Source organism: Schistocerca cancellata, chromosome 4 (assembly GCF_023864275.1).
Source record: "Schistocerca cancellata isolate TAMUIC-IGC-003103 chromosome 4, iqSchCanc2.1, whole genome shotgun sequence".
Taxonomy (NCBI): Eukaryota; Metazoa; Arthropoda; class Insecta; order Orthoptera; family Acrididae; genus Schistocerca; species Schistocerca cancellata.
The window spans coordinates 779,608,089-779,631,325 of record NC_064629.1 but is presented as its reverse complement, the minus strand read 5'-3'; positions in this window follow the sequence as shown (position 1 = coordinate 779,631,325).

Genomic DNA, 23,237 nt, shown 5'->3' with positions numbered 1-23,237 from the left:
AATGTCGAAAAAGTCAGCTCTAATGAAACAGAAAAATTGAGCTTTTTTGACATATTAGTTCCCTTTTAGTGGATTATATTGTATATTATGTTGCATATGTAAAATAAGTTTTCATATAGGAATCTACAAAACTTCGTGTATGCAACACATATGTATTGTAATATTTGTGTATAATTGACGAAAAGCATTCACACTGGCCGTCAGGTCACCTCCCATCCTGTCCCATCAAAACATTCTGCAAAGCATTTCAAATGGCAGCATCCACAATGCTCATCCCATCTCGTTGCATCATGGCACCTCTGGAGGAAAGTTTTGAGGGTTGATATTATCCAGCCATTGCTGATCATGTAACTCTTGAGCTCATTTCCTCCTATTACACAGCCATGGGGAGAGCTCTCATTTCGTTTTGTCGTGGTTTTTGTGGCCCACACCAGTTGTTCTTTGTTCGTTACTTGCTACAAATCGTGTTGTTTCGTTATTTATTTTGTTAAAATACACTCCTGGAAATTGAAATAAGAACACCGTGAATTCATTGGCCCAGGAAGGGGAAACTTTATTGACACATTCCTGGGGTCAGATACATCACATGATCACACAGACAGAACCACAGGCACATAGACACAGGCAATAGAGCATGCACAATGTCGGCACTAGTACAGTGTATATCCACCTTTCGCAGCAATGCAGGCTGCTATTCTTCCATGGAGACGATCGTAGAGATGCTGGATGTAGTCCTGTGGAACGGCTTGCCATGCCATTTCCACCTGGCGCCTCAGTTGGACCAGCGTTCGTGCTGGACGTGCAGACCGCGTGAGACGACGCTTCATCCAGTCCCAAACATGCTCAATGGGGGACAGATCCGGAGATCTTGCTGGCCAGGGTAGTTGACTTACACCTTCTAGAGCACGTTGGGTGGCACGGGATACATGCGGACGTGCATTGTCCTGTTGGAACAGCAAGTTCCCTTGCCGGTCTAGGAATGGTAGAACGATGGGTTCGATGACGGTTTGGATGTACCGTGCACTATTCAGTGTCCCCTCAACGATCACCAGTGGTGTACGGCCAGTGTAGGAGATCGCTCCGCACACCATGATGCCGGGTGTTGGCCCTGTGTGCCTCAGTCGTATGCAGTCCTGATTGTGGCGCTCACCTGCACGGTGCCAAACACGCATACGACCATCATTGGCACCAAGGCAGAAGCGACTCTCATCGCTGAAGACGACACGTCTCCATTCGTCCCTCCATTCACGCCTGTCGCGACACCACTGGAGGCGGGCTGCACGATGTTGGGGCGTGAGCGGAAGACGGCCTAACGGTGTGCGGGACCGTAGCCCAGCTTCATGGAGACGGCTGCGAATGGTCCTCGCCGATACCCCAGGAGCAACAGTGTCCCTAATTTGCTGGGAAGTGGCGGTGCGGTCCCCTACGGCACTGCGTAGGATCCTACGGTCTTGGCGTGCATCCGTGCGTCGCTGCGGTCCGGTCCCAGGTCGACGGGCACGTGCACCTTCCGCCGACCACTGGCGACAACATCGATGTACTGTGGAGACCTCACGCCCCACGTGTTGAGCAATTCGGCGGTACGTCCACCCGGCCTCCCACATGCCCACTATACGCCCTCGCTCAAAGTCCGTCAACTGCACATACGGTTCACGTCCATGCTGTCGCGGCATGCTACCAGTGTTAAAGACTGCGATGGAGCTCCGTATGCCACAGCAAACTGGCTGACACTGACGGCGGCGGTGCACAAATGCTGCGCAGCTAGCGCCATTCGACGGCCAACACCGCGGTTCCTGGTGTGTCCGCTGTGCCGTGCGTGTGATCATTGCTTGTACAGCCCTCTCGCAGTGTCCGGAGCAAGTATGGTGGGTCTGACACACCGGTGTCAATGTGTTCTTTTTTCCATTTCCAGGAGTGTATATTACAAATGACGACAGGTTAACTGAAGCAATGAGACAGCAGTCTGAATTGTACAACATGAGTGTACTAACATTACTTGCCCTCTACTACATTTATAAAGTGGTTTTTTGTGGATACTAGTGTGCATTTAATATTTTACAGTGAAGTAAATTGCAACATGGCTGCAATTTGAAGTGATAAAAGTACTGTGGATAAAATCAGATTGATAAGTAGGTGGAATTTATTTGAATGTTGTCAGGCATTTTTAGTGTTAAATAAAGAAATGTACTGAAACCTTAAGACACTGCAAGTTATTTGTTTAAACATGTATTTGTGGCAGGCCTATTTATTGTTAAGCAGCTATCTGAGCTGTGTGTGAAACGGTTTTGCAAGCATCAGTGGCCAATATATATGTGGTTTCACTAGCCAATCCCCTTACAAATAAGGCAATTGAACTATTAAAAGTTAAATGCAACATGTGAAGAAAACCTGTACATCTTTATGGGAATGGTATTGAGGGAGATATGACTAATTCACAAAAAATTGCACTGGACTAGCAACTACAGTTAACATTAAACCAAATTTTCATGCGATGTGATAGCAGCCGTATCACAGTGTTCCTTTTAGTAATTATTGGTGTGGTTTGACTTAACGTATGAAAAAATTAATGCTTCTACTTTCCAAAATATAAAATGCAGATTCCTGTTCCTCAAGCTCCTTGTACAGTCTGTGAAATTTCCCCCTGTACCACGTAAAGACATTTTTCCGGCCCACACATTAGATTAGTGGTTTTTTTGTACATCTGTCTCCTTCCTCTTATATACAAGTTATCCTCGCAAGCAGCAAACCATTTGAGTCCAATAAATGTCATTTTCGTACAAATGTGGACTACAGCATTCCTGCATATACACTATCGCATTGTGTATGTGCACAATGCATGAAAAAACAGTTGAAAATCATCTCGCTAAAATCGTAATTCCCGCAAAAATAACAGCCGAGGAGAGCAAAGCGAGTTGAGATCCTGTGATATGAATTGATTTGATGTGCCATGATGTGACGTACAGTGTGAATACACCTTGATATGATGGTGGCATGACGTGATGGTGCCATGACAGACAGTGTGAACTGGCCTTAATAAATATATTTGACACTTAGAAGAAAGAAAAAACAATGGGTAATATAAACAAGCTTTGTTTATTATCTTACAAATATTTCCTCAGGTGAGTTTGTGTGTAATTTTTTGGCGAGAATATAAATGTGAAGGTTTTGAAATGTGTTTTACACTTTGTCTGTTGTTTCACTTCTCAGCAATTAAATTTTATCATTTCTAGTTTATTAATTTTGATACTACATTCTGACTTTTTATATATATCTTTAAAACTTACTTCACTGTTCCACACTGGTCTAAGCAAAGTAACATTGTGGTGACGTTCTGTCTAATGTGAACAGACCACCTTTTAACGTCGTTCCATTTACGTGTAGTAGGGATAGGCCTGTCCACACCAAATAATATGTCCGCATAGATGCCTGCGCATCCAAAAAAATTCCCACAAATCTCGCGGTTTTTTTAACGTGTCATGGTAAGTTCCCACCTCTGTGTTGGGCTTCTATTTCTTAAATGTATAGTTGAAGATTGAGGATTTACTTTTTTAATTAAACGCTTGACAGGGTGCTTGAGGGACAGTATTTTAGCTCTGCCTAAGTTTAACATAGTAAGCTACCTTTATGTATCTATGTGAGGATAGAATTTAAAATATTGGAAGCTTTTAAAATTCAGTCAATTAATGATCTCAGCACATTGAAGTGGTGCCTTGGATGTAGGATCGTAGTGCCTGACATACTGTGTGAAATGACGGATACTGTCTATTTTCTCATGGTTTGCCATAATCTCGCCCTGATTTGGTCCAGTACCTTCAGCTGTCGATGTAGGTCATCATTCCTGGTGAACATGGATGTTAGTTCTATACACTAGATGCATTTATTTTACACAATCTGGATCTGATTTAATGTGTAGTTATTGGTTAATCCCGATAGTGAGCTTCCATATAAGATCGTGGGTGGAACTATCGCTTTGCAGAACATACTTTAGTGTTTGCCTATAACACTCGGCTTTGGAAACATAATAGCTGTGCTTTTGCTATGCCCGTAGATATTTGATGCTCCTCTTGGACACACTGTTAGAAGGTAAGATTCATGTCAAAAGTTAAGCCAAGGTACGTGGCTGTCCTCCTGTTTGATGGGCATTTAGCTAGAGACATGTTCCATTCGTGGAACGTTTCTCGTTGCAATAGAAAACAGTGCATTTTTGCAGACTGAGTTTAATTTTTTGTTGCTGCACTATCCTTCCATATCCGTTAACTGATCTTGCAGCTAACTGCATAGCGGTAACATTGTTTGTCATGATATCACTTACATAAACATTTATGTACACGAATTTTTGGGTGTAGTCAGTATTGGAAAGCAGTGTGTGCTTGTAATTAATATGTGGAACTTATGTTCAGAAAAACAAACCGTATCGGTTTATTTAGTCAGAGAGAGAGAGAGAGAGAGAGAGAGAGAGAGAGAGAGAGAGACAGAGAGAGGAGGGGGTCGAGTTTGGAGGGGGGGGGGGTTAATGGTGAGAACTGCCAGAGGGATGAGAGAAGGTAGCTCCAGTAGCCCCAGAACTATCTCAGAGAGGAAGGGAAAGGGAAATGCAAAGGTAATAAAGACAAAGCCATTTAGCGCCTACTATGGCAGAAGGTTGGAACAGAAGAGAGAGACTTTCGCAGCTGCTGTTCCTAAAGCCCTCAGTCTCACAAGTCAGGTGATCCTGGGGCGTGATTTGACCGGCAGGGCGGCTTTGCTGACGACGATTTAGCTATTGCTGCATGAACCAGTCTATTGCTGTCGTGTGTGTGAAATGTGGATGGACGAAAAGCTACAAAAAGTTCTAGGTCCACCCTGTTAAAACCCTACAAAATATCGACTTTCTAATCATTTCCTTCAAAAAAAGACACCTGACTTCACTATGTTTTTTTCCTTTCCCTACGAACTAGGAGAGGGCCACGCATCCCATTGCCCCAGGTATGATTGAGCTTCACATATCCTCCCCTCTTCCTGAAAAAATTCAGCATGGATTAATTCGATAACCTCAGTGAGGCCCTAAATCTAAGGATAAGAATATATTATTTTCATTTAACAATGCAAATCTTGAAATGCGAATACAATTGTTACATCACCATGCAGTGACTACACTTGGTGACACAGGACTGATGGTGGCAACATTACAAGCATAGCCACAGCTGATTTCAGAAATAGTTTTAAGGACTGCAAGAAACTGAAACTCTTGTATGAAAAGGATTAGAACACAATATGAAAATAATCTACTCTTATTTACAGATCGGTTTTTTAGGATCAGTAAATGAAGTTTTATTAAAAGAGGTAACAGACTGGGGTTATTCATAATAGTATAGGGGCTGCATGACTTGTAAGATTTCCCTGTGAGATTGTAGTATCCCATGTCCTTAAGGCGACTGGATAACCACCAGGCTGGCACCATATGGATGCCAATCTGATCATAAGTCAGATCGAAATCACGGAACATAATTTTGAAGCACAAAACATAGTTTTAACTGGGGAAGCACCACCGATTACATCTTCTAATTAATGTTGTAACTATTTAGAAACGAATGAAAGATTGTAAAACTGAAAATACACTCCTGGAAATGGAAAAAACAACACATTGACACCGGTGTGTCAGACCCACCATACTTGCTCCGGACACTGCGAGAGGGCTGTACAAGCAATGATCACACGCACGGCACAGCGGACACACCAGGAACCGCGGTGTTGGCCGTCGAATGGCGCTAGCTGCGCAGCATTTGTGCACCGCCGCCGTCAGTGTCAGCCAGTTTGCCTTGGCATACGGAGCTCCATCGCAGTCTTTAACACTGGTAGCATGCCGCGACAGCGTGGACGTGAACCGTATGTGCAGTTGACGGACTTCGAGCGAGGGCATATAGTGGGCATGCGGGAGGCCGGGTGGACGTACCGCCGAATTGCTCAACACGTGGGGCGTGAGGTCTCCATAGTACATCGATGTTGTCGCCAGTGGTCGGCGGAAGGTGCACGTGCCCGTCGACCTGGGACCGGACCGCAGCGACGCACGCATGCACGCCAAGATCGTAGGATCCTACGCAGTGCCGTAGGGGACCGCACCGCCACTTTGCAGCAAATTAGGGACACTGTTGCTCCTGGGGTATCGGCGAGGACCATTCGCAACCGTTTCCATGAAGCTGGGCTACGGTCCCGCACACCGTTAGGCCGTCTTCCGCTCACGCCCCAACATCGTGCAGCCCGCCTACAATGGTGTCGCGACAGGCGTGAATGGAGGGATGAATGGAGACGTGTCGTCTTCAGCGATGAGAGTCGCTTCTGCCTTGGTGCCAATGATGGTCGTATGCGTGTTTGGCGCCGTGCAGGTGAGCGCCACAATCAGGACTGCATACGACCGAGGCACACAGGGCCAACACCCGGCATCATGGTGTGGGGAGCGATCTCCTACACTGGCCGTACACCACTGGTGATCGTCGAGGGGACACTGAATAGTGCACGGTACATCCAAACCGTCATCGAACCCATCGTTCTACCATTCCTAGACCGGCAAGGGAACTTGCTGTTCCAACAGGACAATGCACGTCTGCATGTATCCCGTGCCACCCAGCGTGCTCTAGAAGGTGTAAGTCAACTACCCTGGCCAGCAAGATCTCCGGATCTGTCCGCCATTGAGCATGTTTGGGACTGGATGAAGCGTCGTCTCACGCGGTCTGCACGTCCAGCACGAACGCTGGTCCAACTGAGGCGCCAGGTGGAAATGGCATGGCAAGCCGTTCCACAGGACTACATCCAGCATCTCTACGATCGTCTCCATGGGAGAATACCAGCCTACATTGCTGCGAAAGGTGGATATACACTGTACTAGTGCCGACATTGTGCATGCTCTGTTGCCTGTGTCTATGTGCCTGTGGTTCTGTCAGTGTGATCATGTGATGTATCTGACCCCAGGAATGTGTCAATAAAGTTTCCCCTTCCTGGGACAATGAATTCATGGTGTTCTTATTTCAATTTCCAGGAGTGTATATTAATGTGTGGCAGGGACCAAATCATCTACTTCACTAAATTTTTCCGAGCATCAACTTCCACAACATATTAAATTAAATAGACTTAAGTAACAGAAGTATAAAATGATAAACTGAAAAAAATGACACTCCTCATTGCACTAAGGCATGTTAGAAATTAATAACAAATCATATGCAATAAACACCTGAAGAATGATTGCTCTGACCCAAATTTATGTGACTGCGTTATCAAGGTAATTAAACTCAGTTAGACTGAAAAGAAAGAGTGTAAAAAACAACTCTTGGCAATAAAGCAGCTTCAAATGAACAAATAAGCATAACAACAAAGAACTATTATTTGAAACAGTCACAAAGGTAAGTAGTTCATGAGTTAAATACAAAATAATAGTTTTAATTAAAGAACTGTAATTCACGACAGTAGAAAAATTAAAGTTGTCATTAACTTCACACTTTATGTTGGTAGATTCGTTATGAGCTAGGTCAATGCTTGTGATCAGCTGGAATGGCTATATGTGTTCTACACTAATACTTCTGGGTGTAATACCAGTACTAGCTCACACTCAGTATCAGAGTAGCAAGGAGGCCACAAAGTCATTGTAGGCACAGTTACGTTGAGTTAGATATCGTGCTGGTCGAGTGCTGTAATATGCTTGTACTGCTGAAGGTTCCTCCCACACCAACTCGATATAGTGTGAATTGTTGCTGTTCCTGTGTCATCTGCTGATCGAAGGACACGAGTAATCCCATCGTTTCTTTAAGATCCAAAAGAACAGATAAAACAATATGTGCACTGAGAGAGAACCTACAGTCTGGAATGAGTAACAATAATGATTCGATTATGCCATTCAAAGCTTCTTTCAATTGTGCAGGGAACCAAAAACCAGGTAGCAGGATATCGCAATAGGTTCCTTTGAATAGAAGTCCAATATTATTAAGTGATACTCAGTATGTCAGTGGAGTGAAATTCTGAACTAACACATGGGTGAAACTAGAATGGCCTATGGGGCAGTATATAACTGGCTGGTTCTACAAGCAAAGCAAAACAAAACTCTGTGTTCTGGCCCAGACGGGCCTATCAGGGCTGACTGACCACCATGTCATCTGTCATCCTTTGTCAATAGCTTCATTTGGTTGTGATATGCAGAGGGATGGGAGTGTAAGAAGAGTACCTAAATTTCACTGTTATTAGCAGAACCAAAGAACATAACCTTTGTGGAGGCAGCTCATAATCAGCATACATGGCTGATATATGGAGCGCTGATGCTAGATTTTAGTCAGTATCACATCTACACTTATTGTAAAAAGTCGGATCATATAGGGCATTAAGTAAAATTTGTGACTGGATTGAGGACTTTTTGGTAGGAGGACACAGCATATTATCTTGTAGACTCATCATTAGATGTAGAAGCGACTTTGGGTGTACCATAAGGAAATGTGTCTGGACCCTTGCTGATCATGTTGTATATGAAGGAAGTTGGAACGCCCTGTCCCGACAATGTTAAGTTTAGTGACTTGGCTTCCCTGTATTTCAGTAACCACTGTAGCCATTGACATGAAACTTTTAATCGTGTGTTCTGAGTCTACTGAACTACAATAATTGTATTTCAGCCACTGCTTTTGGAAATACAATTTTTTAATTACACAGTTAAAATTTTGTGTACTTTTTTGTACATTATCGTAAATAATTTTAATAATGCATAACATTATGTTCTTCTTTTAGTTCAGTAGACTCAGGATATGTATGTTATTACACCCTGAAAATTTGAATACTCCATTCGAAGTGGTTTCTTCTTTCTGGACTCCTTAGTGACCAACTCTGCTTTATGAATGCGAACCTCGTTCATCCATTCAAGTTCACTGATGCAGTTTGCTCCAGGATTAATTCCCATATGCTGTAGCACTTTCACCCTACCAATGTTGCCATCATTAAAACAATAACAGCATCACTGATCCCCCCACTTTAGTGTCTTCATTCCAACAAAAACATTTTTTGGTAAGCGAGTCCATATAAGATATTGAATGACTCATTGGGATCTTGTGTCTGACTATGCAGACACTTCTTCAGTAATTCACGATTTGCTAGGTCTCTGTAAATAGGTTTTATGATACCCATGACTGCTGCTGGGATGGAATATTTATGTCTGTATGAATTGTTTGAGTACTGGGCATTGCAAAAAACTGGCTCTGAGCACTATGGGACTCAACTTCTGAGGTCATCAGTCCCCTAGAACATAGAATTACTTAAACCTAACTAACCTAAGGACATCACACACATCCATGCCCGAGGCAGGATTCGAACCTGTGACCGTTCCGGTCTCGCGGTACCAGACTGTAGCACCTAGAACCGCACGGTCACTCTGTCCAGCCTGGGCATTGCAGTGATGGCACCATGAATCATGTCCAGGAGGGTAAAGGTGGTGTACTGTTCTTCATCAGTTGACAGTCTGTGGAAGAAGGTAGCCCATACTGCCTGCTTCATTTTCAACTAATCCTCAGTATTATTTCTAATGGCCATCCCATAATACTGCTGTAGTTCATCAATGCCTCTTATGGTTTTACCATCAGGAAGTTTCTTGTCTCTCAAACTTTATTTCAACTTCCTCAACCTGATGCCCATCCTCTTCTGGACATGACCAATACTGTTAACCTTTGTAACACAGGAATCCACAGCCTTCTGTATAAAACACTACCGATTTTATTAGATATTGAAATAATGCACGTAAAAATTTTACTAGTTTCAACCGGTATAGACTATATTTAAGAAAATAAAATAAAATACTTCCCATGTGAGTTTATAAGCGATATATATCATTTTATTCGGAAAATTGTAAATTTTATAATGAGATAAAAATACGAAAGGGTGAAAAATATTTTTTTCTATTGTAACACCCCTTAATGACCTTGCAGACAATATTAATAGTAACATCAAGCTTTTTGCAGATGATGCAGTTATTTATAATGAAGTACTATCTGAAAGATGTTGCATAAATATTCATTTAGATCTTGATAAGATTTCAAAGTGTTGCAAACATTGGAAACTTGATTTAAATGTTCAGAAATGTAAAACTGTGCATTTCACAAAACGGAAAAACGTAATATCCTATGACTACAATATCAATGAGTCACTGTTGGAATCGGACAACTCATACAAATACCTGGGTGTAGCACTGTGTAGGGATACGAAATGGAATGATCACATAGGCTCAGACATGGTTTCAGTGGATGGTAGACTTCGATTTATTAGTAGAATACTGGGGAAGCACAATCAGTCTACAAAGGAGATCGCTTACAAATCACTTGTGCGACCAATCATAGAATACTGCTCAAGTGTGGGGCCCATACCAGATATGATTAACAGTGGATACTGAATGTATACAGAGGAGGGCAGCACGAATGGTCACAGGTTTGTTTAATCCATGGGAGACTGTCCCAGAGATACTGAAGGAACTGAACTGGAAGTCTCTTGAAGATAGATGTAAACTATTCTGGAAAGTCTATTAATAAAGTTTCAAGAACCGGCTTTAAGTGGTGACTCCAGAAATATACTACAATACCCTACATGTCTCTCACACAGGGATCATGAGAATAAGATTAGAATTATTGCTGCATGCAAAGAGGCATTCAAAAAACATTCTTCCTGTACTCCATACATGAATGGAACAGGAGGAAACCCTAAAACCGGTACAATGGGCTGTACCCTCTGCCATGCATCTCATGATGGTTTGCTAATTATAGATGCAGATGTAGATGTAGACTTCCAACACTAACAGGTATTTTCCCTGGTGGAAGGACTAGAATAGGGTGCACAATCTACTTGGAAATTTGGGCTCTAATTCTGATGGTAAACAGTTATGACCTTTTGAAAGTACAGCTTTTAAACTTTTGCATACACTATTCCTTTGTCACACTCTGTTCCAGTAGAGCTGCTTAATGCCCAAGCATTAATATTCAGTGGAGTGTGTAAAAGATTTGTAAAATACTGTTTTGACGTTGGTAAAATGCTTTATTCATAGTGTCGAAGTGTGCAGTTTGTGACCTGCAGCTGGTGGAAGAGATACCTTTTCTTTGAACATTCTTATATTGGAAGTCATAAATGTTATGTAAATGAATGAAACAAATGGATGTGTCTTAAAGAAGTAGCGCGGCACTATTCAGTCATTAACGTCGGTATTGTGTGTTATCTTCATTGGATTTTAAAGCTGGCACTGTTGAAAGTAAAGTGCAGTTGCAGGACATATGTTGTTCTTCAACGTGGTTGGCATGATTAAAGTGTAAATTGAAAATCATTAATTTAATTTCATAGTAATCCTTCAGTCTTTTAAGTCTATCAATCTTGATTTTGAAGCATATCATTGTCTGTTTATTTGTTTTGTTTCTTTGTTTCTAGGTCATACAAATTTTCAGTTTTATTCGATCCTGATGAAGTTTTGCACACTTTACCTTCAGTACAAGAAGAAGATCACTGTTTACATAAGATTTTGTTATGTTACTTGAAACATATATATGTATGCAATACGTAAATGGCAACAGTTGTTACAAAAAATCTCTAAAAGTAATGTCCGATTTACTTCAAATTTCTGTATAGTGCCCAAATGAACATGTAATGTAGGTAATGTGTGTGTATGTGTGTCCAAGATTAAAGCAACAAACGGAAATTTTTCAAGGATGCACTTATTTTATCACAAAATAGTCGATATTAAAGTAGAAACAGCGTGAATAATACATAACATAAACAACTGCAGCATGCAAAATGGTAAGCAAAAATGTTCTTCGTTTTTTCCAGCTTAACGGATTTGCACAAACATTCTGACAACTGGTTAATGTGCTCAGTATGAGGTGTGAGCACCTATGGCAGCATTACAGGTCTGACAACGTCGGGGCATGTTGTGAATGATATCATCAATCTCATATTGACTCAGTAACGCCCATTCTTCCTGCATAGTTGCTAGCAAGTCTTGGAGAGTGGTTGGTGGTCGTAATCTGCGTCCCTAGTGCATCCCACATGCCCTATCGGATTCAAATCGGAAGTGCGAGCAGGACACGCCATCTGTACAATATCTTTCATCCCAAGAAAACATCAACCACCTGTGCTCTATGAGTTCGAGCATTGTAGTCTATCGATACAAAGTCTGGGCCCACAGCAGCTCGCTACAAACACACATGATGTCCCAAGATCTCTTCACGATACGTGACAGCAGTTAAACCTTGCCAGTTCAGCCATACAATTTCAAGAAGAGATTTTCGAGTGGTCAGCATAATCCCAGCCAACACCATTAGGCATCCTCCTGGATAGTGGTTTCTTTCCATAATGTTTGGATCCCGAAATCGTGTTCCATGTTCCCTCCAGACGCGAAGCCATCGAGAATCACTCTCCGAACGAAATCGGCACTCATCTATGAGAAGAACATTGGCCCATTGTTCGACCATCCACGTGGCATGTTGACAGCTCCACTCTAGAAGTTTCCTTTTGTGAAGACGCCTCAGAGATACACATACAGCAGGTCTCCGACAATGAAGGGCACTCTGCTGAAGCCTTCTGTACACTTATTGCCTCGATACAATGTTTCCAGTGAATGCTGCAAGTCAGATGCCAGTTGCTATGCAGGGGTACCATCCTGCCTTTACATCCAAGCAACAGTCCCCTCTTTCTGCACTACACGTAGTCAGTCCTGACCTGGTCTTCAAGATACTTTCTCGGTCTCTATAAACTGGCGCCACAACTGAGAAACAACAGAAAGATTCACATTAAGCCAGTGGGCCACACCAGCTTGTGACTATCCTGCTTCCATTCTTCCTAGGCCCTCCATTGCAGAGAGTCTGGTAGGCGTGTTCTCTGTGTCATGATCACTGTCTGTGACTGTGTACGTAGCAACTGTGGACATGGAACTAATAGGCAAGCACTATCCTGTTTGATAGGTGCCCTGACGTCACTGATGGTGTGGTTGCCCATAGCCCAAATGCCATCTTCCACGCAGAACATGATCATATACACATCTGTCGAGAGTTTGTATGATTGTATCGTTCATGAGACACAGAATGGGGAAATAGCAGTTTGTTGCTTTAATTTTGAACACCAGTGTATATATCTGAACGATTTACTTTAAAGTTCTTGGCAAATTTACTTCAAATTTCTACATTCAGATGAAATGATGGACAAAATTAATGAAAAAATAAATGCCTAGCAAACGAAACATATTGTGGAAAACTGACAGCTATTCCCATCGTGACTAACTGAACAGCAAGCTATGTAACTCTTTACTGCATCAGCATCCATTGGTGACACATCAGGAGGGTAGCAAGTCACATATCTACGATTGTCTGCTTTTATACTTCAGTTAGTCTTGTTAGGATAGGTAGGATGTGTGCATGTTGTGTACGGACGAAGGAGCAGCTGGCCACAGTTTGTGAACAGCTAAATGTGCTACTGGCTACAGCCAATCACCTTCAGGCTGCTGCCTCAAGGTGTAGCGGGGGCGGAGAATCTGGCGTGTCGCATGGGACACCTCAGGTGTCACTTGTTTTGCCCATGGTCTCTGCTACCAAGACACCTCCTAGTGCACACGACACGGTGGATCTGCCGTCACAGCAGCAAGGTGAGTGGCGGGTGGTAATGCGTTGTCATCGCTCGAGCCGAAGGGCCAATGTGGAAACTGGCAGCCTGGACCCGCCCATTCACCCTGTCAATGGACAGGTGTCCGCTCCTTCAGCAGGGTCCGAGCAGGTACACGGAGGAACGGGTTTACTGGTTATTGAGAGCTCCAATGTTAGGTGCGTTATGGAGCCTTTTTGGCAGACAACGTTCACAGCTGGAGAGAAAGGCAATGTGCACTCAGTATGTCTGATGGGGAGCCTCATCTGAGATGTGGAGGCGGCCTTGCCGATGGCTATGGAGTGCGCGAGGTGCAGTCGTCTGCAAGTTGAGGCTCTCACATCGGCGCCTACGATGCCTGTCACATGGGTTCCGAGACGATTCTCAGTTCGTACAGGCGACTGACGGACTTAGTGAAGACTGCCGGCCTCGCCCTCAGGGTGCAAGCAGGGCTCGCAATTTGCAGCATCGTTCCCAGAGTTGATCTGGGTTCTTTGGTTTGGAGCCGAGAGGACGGTGTCAGCCAAAGGCTTCGTCCACTCTCTGACGGTCTTGGCTGCAAATTTCTGAACCTACTTTATCTTGTGGGGATTTGTAGGACTCCCCTTGATAGGTCAGCAGTGCACTACACAAAGGAAGCAGCTACTCGGGTAGCACAGTACTTGTCGAGTGCACATGAGGGTTTTTTAGGCCAGTCGATTCACAGCAAGGGAAGTCAAACAGTGTTCAGAATAAAGACACTTCCACTGTCACAATTTTATTAGTAAACTGTCGAAGTATTCGTAATAAAGTTCCCAAATTTACTGCCCTCCAGGAAAGTTCTCGAGTTCAAATTATTCTTGGGACTGAGAGCTGGCTGAAACCCGAATTGAAAAGCCCTGAGATATTTAGAGAGTCGTGGAATGTTTATCGGAAAGACAGTTTAGAGGCCATAAGAGGGGGACTTTTCATTGCAGTTGACAATAATACTGTCTCTATTGACGCCGAAGTTGAGAGTGACAGTGAAGTCGTCGGGTCACGTATAACAGGTGTAGGGGAAACTAACTTAATTGTTGGGTGTTTTTACCGGGCACTCAATTCCGCTGTGACAGTGCTAGAGTCGTTCAAGGAAAGGCTACGGTCAATAACACGTAAATACTCAGATCATGCAATACTAGTTGGCGGCGATTTTAACCTGCCGAATTTAGATTGGAATGTCTATGGATTCATTGCAGGGGTACAGACAGTAATGCGAAACACTTTTGAACTCATTTTCTGAAAATTGTTTTGAGCAGGTAGATCGGCAGCCCACACAAAGGAAATATCGTGGACCTTGTAGCTACAAAAAGGCCTGACATTATTGGCAATGTCAGTATACAAACGGGAATTAGCGATCATGATGTCATTATACGATGATTACGAAAGTTAATAAACCGGTCAAAAAGGCTAGGAGAGTGTTTCTGCTAGATAGAGCAGATAAGCAGTTATTAACATCTTACTTAGACAGTGAACTGGCATCACTTAGTACCAGTAAGATGGATGTAGAGGAACTATGGGCTAAGTTTAAGCAGATTGTAAATCGTGGTCTGGAGAGTTACGTGCATAGTTAGTGGATAGAGGATGAGGAAGAATCGTGGTTTAATAACGACATTCGGAAGATGCTGAGGAAGCAGAGGCTGTTCCACTCTACGTTCAAAGGGGAATGCACAAATGATGACAAGCGAAGGTTAGTAGAGGTCCAGATGGAATCCCAGTTCGATTTTACAAAGAGTACTGTACGGAATTGGCCCCTTACCTAGCTTGCATCTATCGTGAATATCTCGCCCGGCACAAAGTCCCAAGTGACTGGTTAAAAGCGCAGGTGCCTTCAATATATAAGAAAGGTAAAATAACGGACCCGCAAAATTACAGAACAATATCCATAACTTCTGTTCGCTGCAGAAGCGTTGAACACATTCTCAGTTCGAATATAAAAAATCTTCTTGACGCTAAGCAGCTTATGTCCACGAATCAGCATGGTTTTAGAAAGCATCGCTCGTGCGAAACTCAGCTTGCCCTTTTCTCACATAATATACTGAGAACTATGGATGAAGAGCGACAGCTAGAATCCATATTTTTAGATTTCCGGGAAGCATTTCACGCTGTGCTCTATTGCAGGCTGTTAACAAAGGTGCGAGCATATTCAATATGTTCACAGATCTATAAGTGGCTAGAAGACTTCTTAAATAATAGACTCCAATATGTTGTCCTCGACGGCGAGTGTTCATCAGAGACAACGGTATCGTCAGGAGTGCTCCAGGTTAAGTGTGATAGGACCGCTGTTGTTTTCTACGTATATACACTCCTGGAAATGGAAAAAAGAACACATTGACACCGGTGTGTCAGACCCACCATACTTGCTCCGGACACTGCGAGAGGGCTGTACAAGCAATGATCACACGCACAGCACAGCGGACACACCAGGAACCGCGGTGTTGGCCGTCGAATGGCGCTAGCTGCGCAGCATTTGTGCACCGCCGCCGTCAGTGTCAGCCAGTTTGCCGTGGCATACGGAGCTCCATCGCAGTCTTTAACACTGGTAGCATGCCGCGACAGCGTGGACGTGAACCGTATGTGCAGTTGACGGACTTTGAGCGAGGGCGTATAGTGGGCATGCGGGAGGCCGGGTGGACGTACCGCCGAATTGCTCAACACGTGGGGCGTGAGGTCTCCACAGTACATCGATGTTGTCGCCAGTGGTCGGCGGAAGGTGCACGTGCCCGTCGACCTGGGACCGGACCGCAGCGACGCACGGATGCACGCCAAGACCGTAGGATCCTACGCAGTGCTGTGGGGGACCGCACCGCCACTTCCCAGCAAATTAGGGACACTGTTGCTCCTGGGGTATCGGCGAGGACCATTCGCAACCGTCTCCATGAAGCTGGGCTACGGTCCCGCACACCGTTAGGCCGTCTTCCGCTCACGCCCCAACATCGTGCAGCCCGCCTCCAGTGGTGTCGCGACAGGCGTGAATGGAGGGACGAATGGAGACGTGTCGTCTTCAGCGATGAGAGTCGCTTCTGCCTTGGTGCCAATGATGGTCGTATGCGTGTTTGGCGCCGTGCAGGTGAGCGCCACAATCAGGACTGCATACGACCGAGGCACACAGGGCCAACACCCGGCATCATGGTGTGGGGAGCGATCTCCTACACTGGCCGTACACCACTGGTGATCGTCGAGGGGACACTGAATAGTGCACGGTAAATCCAAACCGTCATCGAACCCATCGTTCTACCATTCCTAGACAGGCAAGGGAACTTGCTGTTCCAACAGGACAATGCACGTCCGCATGTATCCCGTGCCACCCAACGTGCTCTAGGAGGTGTAAGTCAACTACCCTGGCCAGCAAGATCTCCGGATCTGTCCCCCATTGAGCATGTTTGGGACTGGATGAAGCGTCGTCTCACGCGGTCTGCACGTCCAGCACGAACGCTGGTCCAACTGAGGCGCCAGGTGGAAATGGCATGGCAAGCCGTTCCACAGGACTACATCCAGCATCTCTACGATCGTCTCCATGGGAGAATAGCAGCCTGCATTGCTGCGAAAGGTGGATATACACTGTACTAGTGCCGACATTGTGCATGCTCTGTTGCCTGTGTCTATGTGCCTGTGGTTCTGTCAGTGTGATCATGTGATGTATCTGACCCCAGGAATGTGTCAATAAAGTTTCCCCTTCCTGGGACAATGAATTCACGGTGTTCTTATTTCAATTTCCAGGAGTGTACATAAATGATTTGGCGGACAGGGTGGGCAGCATTCTGCGTTTGTTTGCTGATTGATGCCACAGTGTACGGTAAGATGTCAAAGTTGTGTGACTGTAGGAGGATACAAGACGACTTAGACAAAATTTCCAGTTGGTGTAATGAATAGCAACTAGCTGTAAATGTGGAAAAATGTAAGTTAATGCGAATGAATAGGAAGAACAAACCTGAAACGTTCGGATATAGTATTACCAGTGTCCAACATGACACAGTCAAGTCGTTTAAACATCTGGGCGTAACGTTGCAAAGCGATATGAGGTGGAACGAGTATGTGAAAACTGTGGTAGAGAATTTGAATGGTCGACTTTGGTTTATTGGTAGAATTTTAAGAAATAGTGGTTCACCTGTAAAGGAGCTAATAAAAATAACCTTACTTTCGTTCTAACTTTATATCGTGAGATACTCCATAATTATTGAAATTGGTGTTCATCAAAACTTTAAGGTGTTATATTATTGTCAAAGTTGTTGTACCTGTCATGATAACACTGTTCCCTACTTTAAATTATCATGACATTCTTATTTGGGGTTTTGGGTTTCTTGGGGTGTTACATATGCCCCCTGGACGATGAAGTGGGTATTTTATTTCTCGTTTCGTAGTCCCTATCTAGGTCAGGGCCCTGTTTTTAATTTTCACACACACATTCACACACATAGATGTACAAAACTGAAATATTACACCACTCATACACCTACATATACAAAATTGAATTATTACATTGATCAATACAATAACATGAACTTAAGGTTCATCACTTATATAATTCACATCATATTGCACTGTGTTGTCGACTCATCGTCGCACTGACGCTGCGTCAGCACTGGACCATGTGAGCTGCGAAACATGGCCCAGTTCGAAGCCCATTTTTTTCTTCTCTGAACCCCTGGCGAAGATCCCACAGCATCAGATCGTACCAAGCAGCGATTACGATCCGATTATTTGCGGTTGATTGTTGACCTTTGATGTGAAGTGGTGTCGCCCCTGGTAGACTGTACTAAGGACTCAGTTCAATCTGCAGCCTGATGGTTCGCATCACCAATGTCGCGAATCTGTAGCACTTAGTTCACACTTCTCTCTCTTGTGTACTCACAGGACACTATCCATTTACTGGTTCCTACCAAAACTTTGTTTTTGTGTTTATCTAACAATATTATTTATTAGTCTGAATAATATTTGACCTTTGATACTCTCATTAGTTTATTAACACATAGATTGTTCAACACTATCATCACTTTATTGTTAATTTCCTGTCATTCAAACGCTTCTCACTCCCTTTTTCCCTCATCGGTCTCTTTCTCTCTCTTCTTTATGGTTTTCACATGCTCTCCCCCAAAATAAGTGATCTCTCTTTTACATCAATTTTGTACCTGAACTGATTCTGATTATATTTTTTAGTGTGCTTGCATGTACATGAGTGTGATGCCTCTTTTTATAAGATTACATGTGGAGGATTATTAACAAAAATATTTTAAACAAACATTTATAATTAATCTATAATAAATACATACTTAATTAATTAACAAAAATCCAACAATTCTTGATGGCTCTTGCAACAACTTAATAAAACTCATAGTAATTAGTTGATCCTTTGTAAAATCTATCATCTTCTTGGATGACTCAATTTAACTTAATTATCCAAATAATTATTATTACTAACCACTTATTTACTAAATCTAGATAGAAAGATGATATATTGTTAATCATCTCTTGCTTCACAATGGATCCTGTCGTATAAAAATATGAATTCTGGCTTAACTAAAATACTTTTTTAATTCTATGTGAGGATAGACTCCTATTATTTTCTTCTGTTGTTCGTCTTCTAGAAGGTAACTTCCAGTGTGTGGTATTTTCACAACTCGGTATGGTCCATTATATAGACTACAAAATTTTCGGTTTAGTTTCATTTTCTTTGATGATTTCGGATGATTTTTTAACAATACAGAGTCACCAACTTTATAACTAATTATGACACCTAATTTCTTATCAAATTGGATTTTTCGTGTATTAGCCTTATGTTTTAACTGTAAATAAGCTTTACGTATAACCTCATTGTGATCCCTTTCCTTATTACGTATATGGTAAATTACCAAGCCATTCGTCACCATTCGCGAATACGAGCATCTGAGGTCCAGGGAGGTCAGGAACTTCACCCCATAAAATTTTTGGACGAGTTCTTCTACATTTTCTGGTAGAGTCCTAATAGGCTTAATAATTTTTTTGATATCTCGAGCGTATAAGACTAATTGTATATCACCATTAGGCTTAGTTACTGCTAATAGTGGGCTAGAATATCCGGACGTCGAGGTCTCGATAATTCCCCAGTCCAACATCTATTTTATTTCCTTAGTTACCGCTTCCCTTTTTGACCATGGAATTGAATACGTTGTATTACAAAATGTGGTATGCGGGTAAGTTTCGATATTATACTCGAAGATTTTAATCACACCTAGTTTTTTATTGAATACTGGTAAATACAATTGTTGTGTAGATAAATATTCTGATTCCCGGACTTTCTCGTCGATGCTCGACATATCAGCCTCAGCATCAATTGGCTTAACACGGTCATTATTCAGACAATGTAGAGCATTTACCAGAAAACAATTAACAATTAAATGCTGACAATATTTCCTTACATAACTCTTTTCTTCATTAATGTTACCTTCAATGGTTTGTCTTTAACAATCAAAGTACAAACACTTTCTTTAATACCAAGGATTGCACTGTAATCATACAAAAAATCCATCCCCCACATGCACGGTGGAGAAATTCTGGATACTATCAAGAGAGTACATTCCATTTCGACTCCTTGTAGCTCTACTGCTACCCACACCTGCTTAGTTATCCTTTGCCCCTTAGCGCTAAATGCCCCTGTTACTGTGCATCCTGATACTGGCAAAGTGGGTAATTTCTGCTGTCAACTAACCACATTTAGGCAATTAATTGTCATTAAACTGACCGTTGACCCCATATCAGTTGGTATATTTACCGGTATTTTGTTGATTTTTGCTGCCACAATAGCTTGTAAAGTATACCCTCTCTTATTTAATTCAGCCCTTGGTTCATTCATTAAATCTTCTCTTATATCTGATTCATTGTTATACCTAAGGATGTTTACAGACTCGCGAAGCTTGCCTCCCTCCTCATTACCAGTCATCCGAGGAAGGCTTAAAATGACTGATTCTCGTTTGACAGTCCGTCATTCAGTTTCCTGGGTGGTTCATGCACTTCTACCGAATGTACTTCATTTACCTTTTGGGGATATGCACTGTCTATCACCACACTTCTTCCATTCGTTAATAGTATAGGTCTATTAGATTCAAAGGACGTGCCTGTAGTATTGGTATTTGTCCAACCTACGTTATTCATTTCACATGTCCGCCAACTGGACTTATTTGACGGTTCCATGGGAGCACAGTTGTTTCTTCAGCCATCGTCACAACATTGATGATTTGGCTATTGCCACCCCCCAAACTTCCTTTTCCTATTCGTTGATACCAAATTCACCCTTTGATAACCACTTGGTCCTGCCATTTGATTATTATTTTCTGCGAACGATCTTTTAAAATAATTGTAATTCGCCTCCCAATTCTGGTTATTCTTTGGCACGCGATCTATCTGTCCACCACCGTTTTGAGGACTATTGTTATTGCGGTTGAATTCTGGAGAGTGATTGTTATTCTGCTTATTCTGACTCCATTGACGGTTACTTCCATATTGTCTCGCATCCTCCATTAACATATCAATTGAATCTAGCAAGGATAGAAATTGCTCTACATCACTATCAGGTACGTGAATAAGTTTCTCTCTTATATTGAGCGGTAATCTGACTTTTATTATTCTAATGACTTCACGACTCGAAATTGGTTCAGTCCAGCATCTTGTCTTGTTAAAATAACGCTCAAAATATTGTCTTAAGGTCGCTTTCTTTGGATTGTAAAACTCAGGCTGATAAACCTCATTACGTAAACGCCCTTGTCGACTTAATGACCAATATTTTGCTAAGAATAGTTTCTCAAACTCGGAGCATGTATTGCAGGTTTCGCTTATTTCAGCGGCCCACAATGCAGCTTATCCTATAATTTTAGATACTATGAATGGGATCTTGTCAAACTCGATGCAACTACGCGGAAATATTCTCTTAAAAGAACTGATAAATACCTTTGGGTTGATGTTACTCTTTTCACTAGAGAAAACTGTGAATTGTCTACTCTTGAAAATACTGTGTTCAACCTCTAATGAAGAAATACGAGTCCGTTGTACATAGGGATCATTCTCTATATCCATTGTGTCTTTATTTCCCACGGTTCACTGGTATACACGCTACGTTGTATTCGTGGACATTTCCTCTCGCATTTAGATTTTGACTGGCTATATATATTCATTTTCTGGTTTAGAGTCACTATCATATTGTTGCTCGGATGTTAGAGCAAAACTACCTTATGAGTTATGTCTCGGGACACAATCTTCAAAAGTTTTATTTTTAGTTTGTTTAAATTTATTTAAAAAAGTATTTATTAACTCGTTACTCTTCTGGGCCTGTTCTTCAACTACTTTCTGTGTGGTCCCAAGTGTGGATCGCACCTTATTGTCAATCTCTACGGTCTTAAGCTCTATCCACTCAGAGAGATCTTCTTCGAGCTTTTTGCTTTGACCTATCTTCTTAGCTGAGTTAATCTCTATTTCATTTAAACGATCTGCAATATTACTATTAGTTTCTGCCAATGAATTAACCCTTTCTGATACTATTCCAAATTGCTCTGATAAATTACCGACACTTTCCTGTATTTTATTTACAGGGTCGATAATTTTTACTTCCTCGTTTTCCCGTTTATTTAGTCTAGATTCTACATCCTCAATTTTGTTAGCTACATTACCCTGCTGTTCGGCAAATTTATTTTCAAAGATTTGTAGCTGTTCCCTAAAATTGGCTTCAATAGCAGCTTGCTGCTGCACTATCTTAGCATCTATGTTAGATAATCTAGTTTCTAAATTTGCTTGTTGTTCAGTTAACCTTTTATCTACGTCAGAAAATTTACTATTTAATATCGCTTACTGTTCATTGATTTTAACTTTCATATCACCCAATATCGCTTGGTGTTCATTGATTTTAGCATTCATATCACCCATTTTAACATTCATACCGCCCAATATATTTAATTCTGCTAATATAACACTGAGTACATCGACACTTCCGGAACTGGTCTGTGCGACACTCATCATACACTACTGGCCATTAAAATTGGTACACCACGAAGATGACGTGCTACAGTCGCGAAATTTAACCGACAGGAAGAAGATGCTGTGACATGCAAATGAGTAGCGTTTCAGAGTATTCACACAAGGTTGGCGCCGGTGGCGACACCTACAACGCGCTGACATGAGAAAAGATTCCAACCGATTTCTCATAATCTCATACATAAACAGCAGTTGACCGGCGTTGCCTGGTGAGACGTTGTTGTGATGCCTCGTGTAAGGAGGCGAAATGCGTACCATCACGTTTCCGACTTTGATAAAGGTCTGATTGTAGCCTATCGCGTTTGCGGTTTATCTTATCACGACATTGCTGCTCGCGTTGGTCAAGATCCAATGATTGTTAGCAGAAAATGGAATCGGTGGGTTCAGGAGGGTAATACGGAACGCCGTGCTGGATGCCAACAGCCTCGTATCACTAGCAGTCGAGATGACGGGCATCTTATCCGCATGGCTGTAACGGATCGTGCAGCCACGTCTCGATCCCTGAGTCAACAGATGGGGACGTTTGCAAGACAACAACCATCTGCACGAACAGTTCGACGACATTTGCAGCAGCATGGACTATCAGCTCGGAGACCATGGCTGCGGTTACCCTTGAC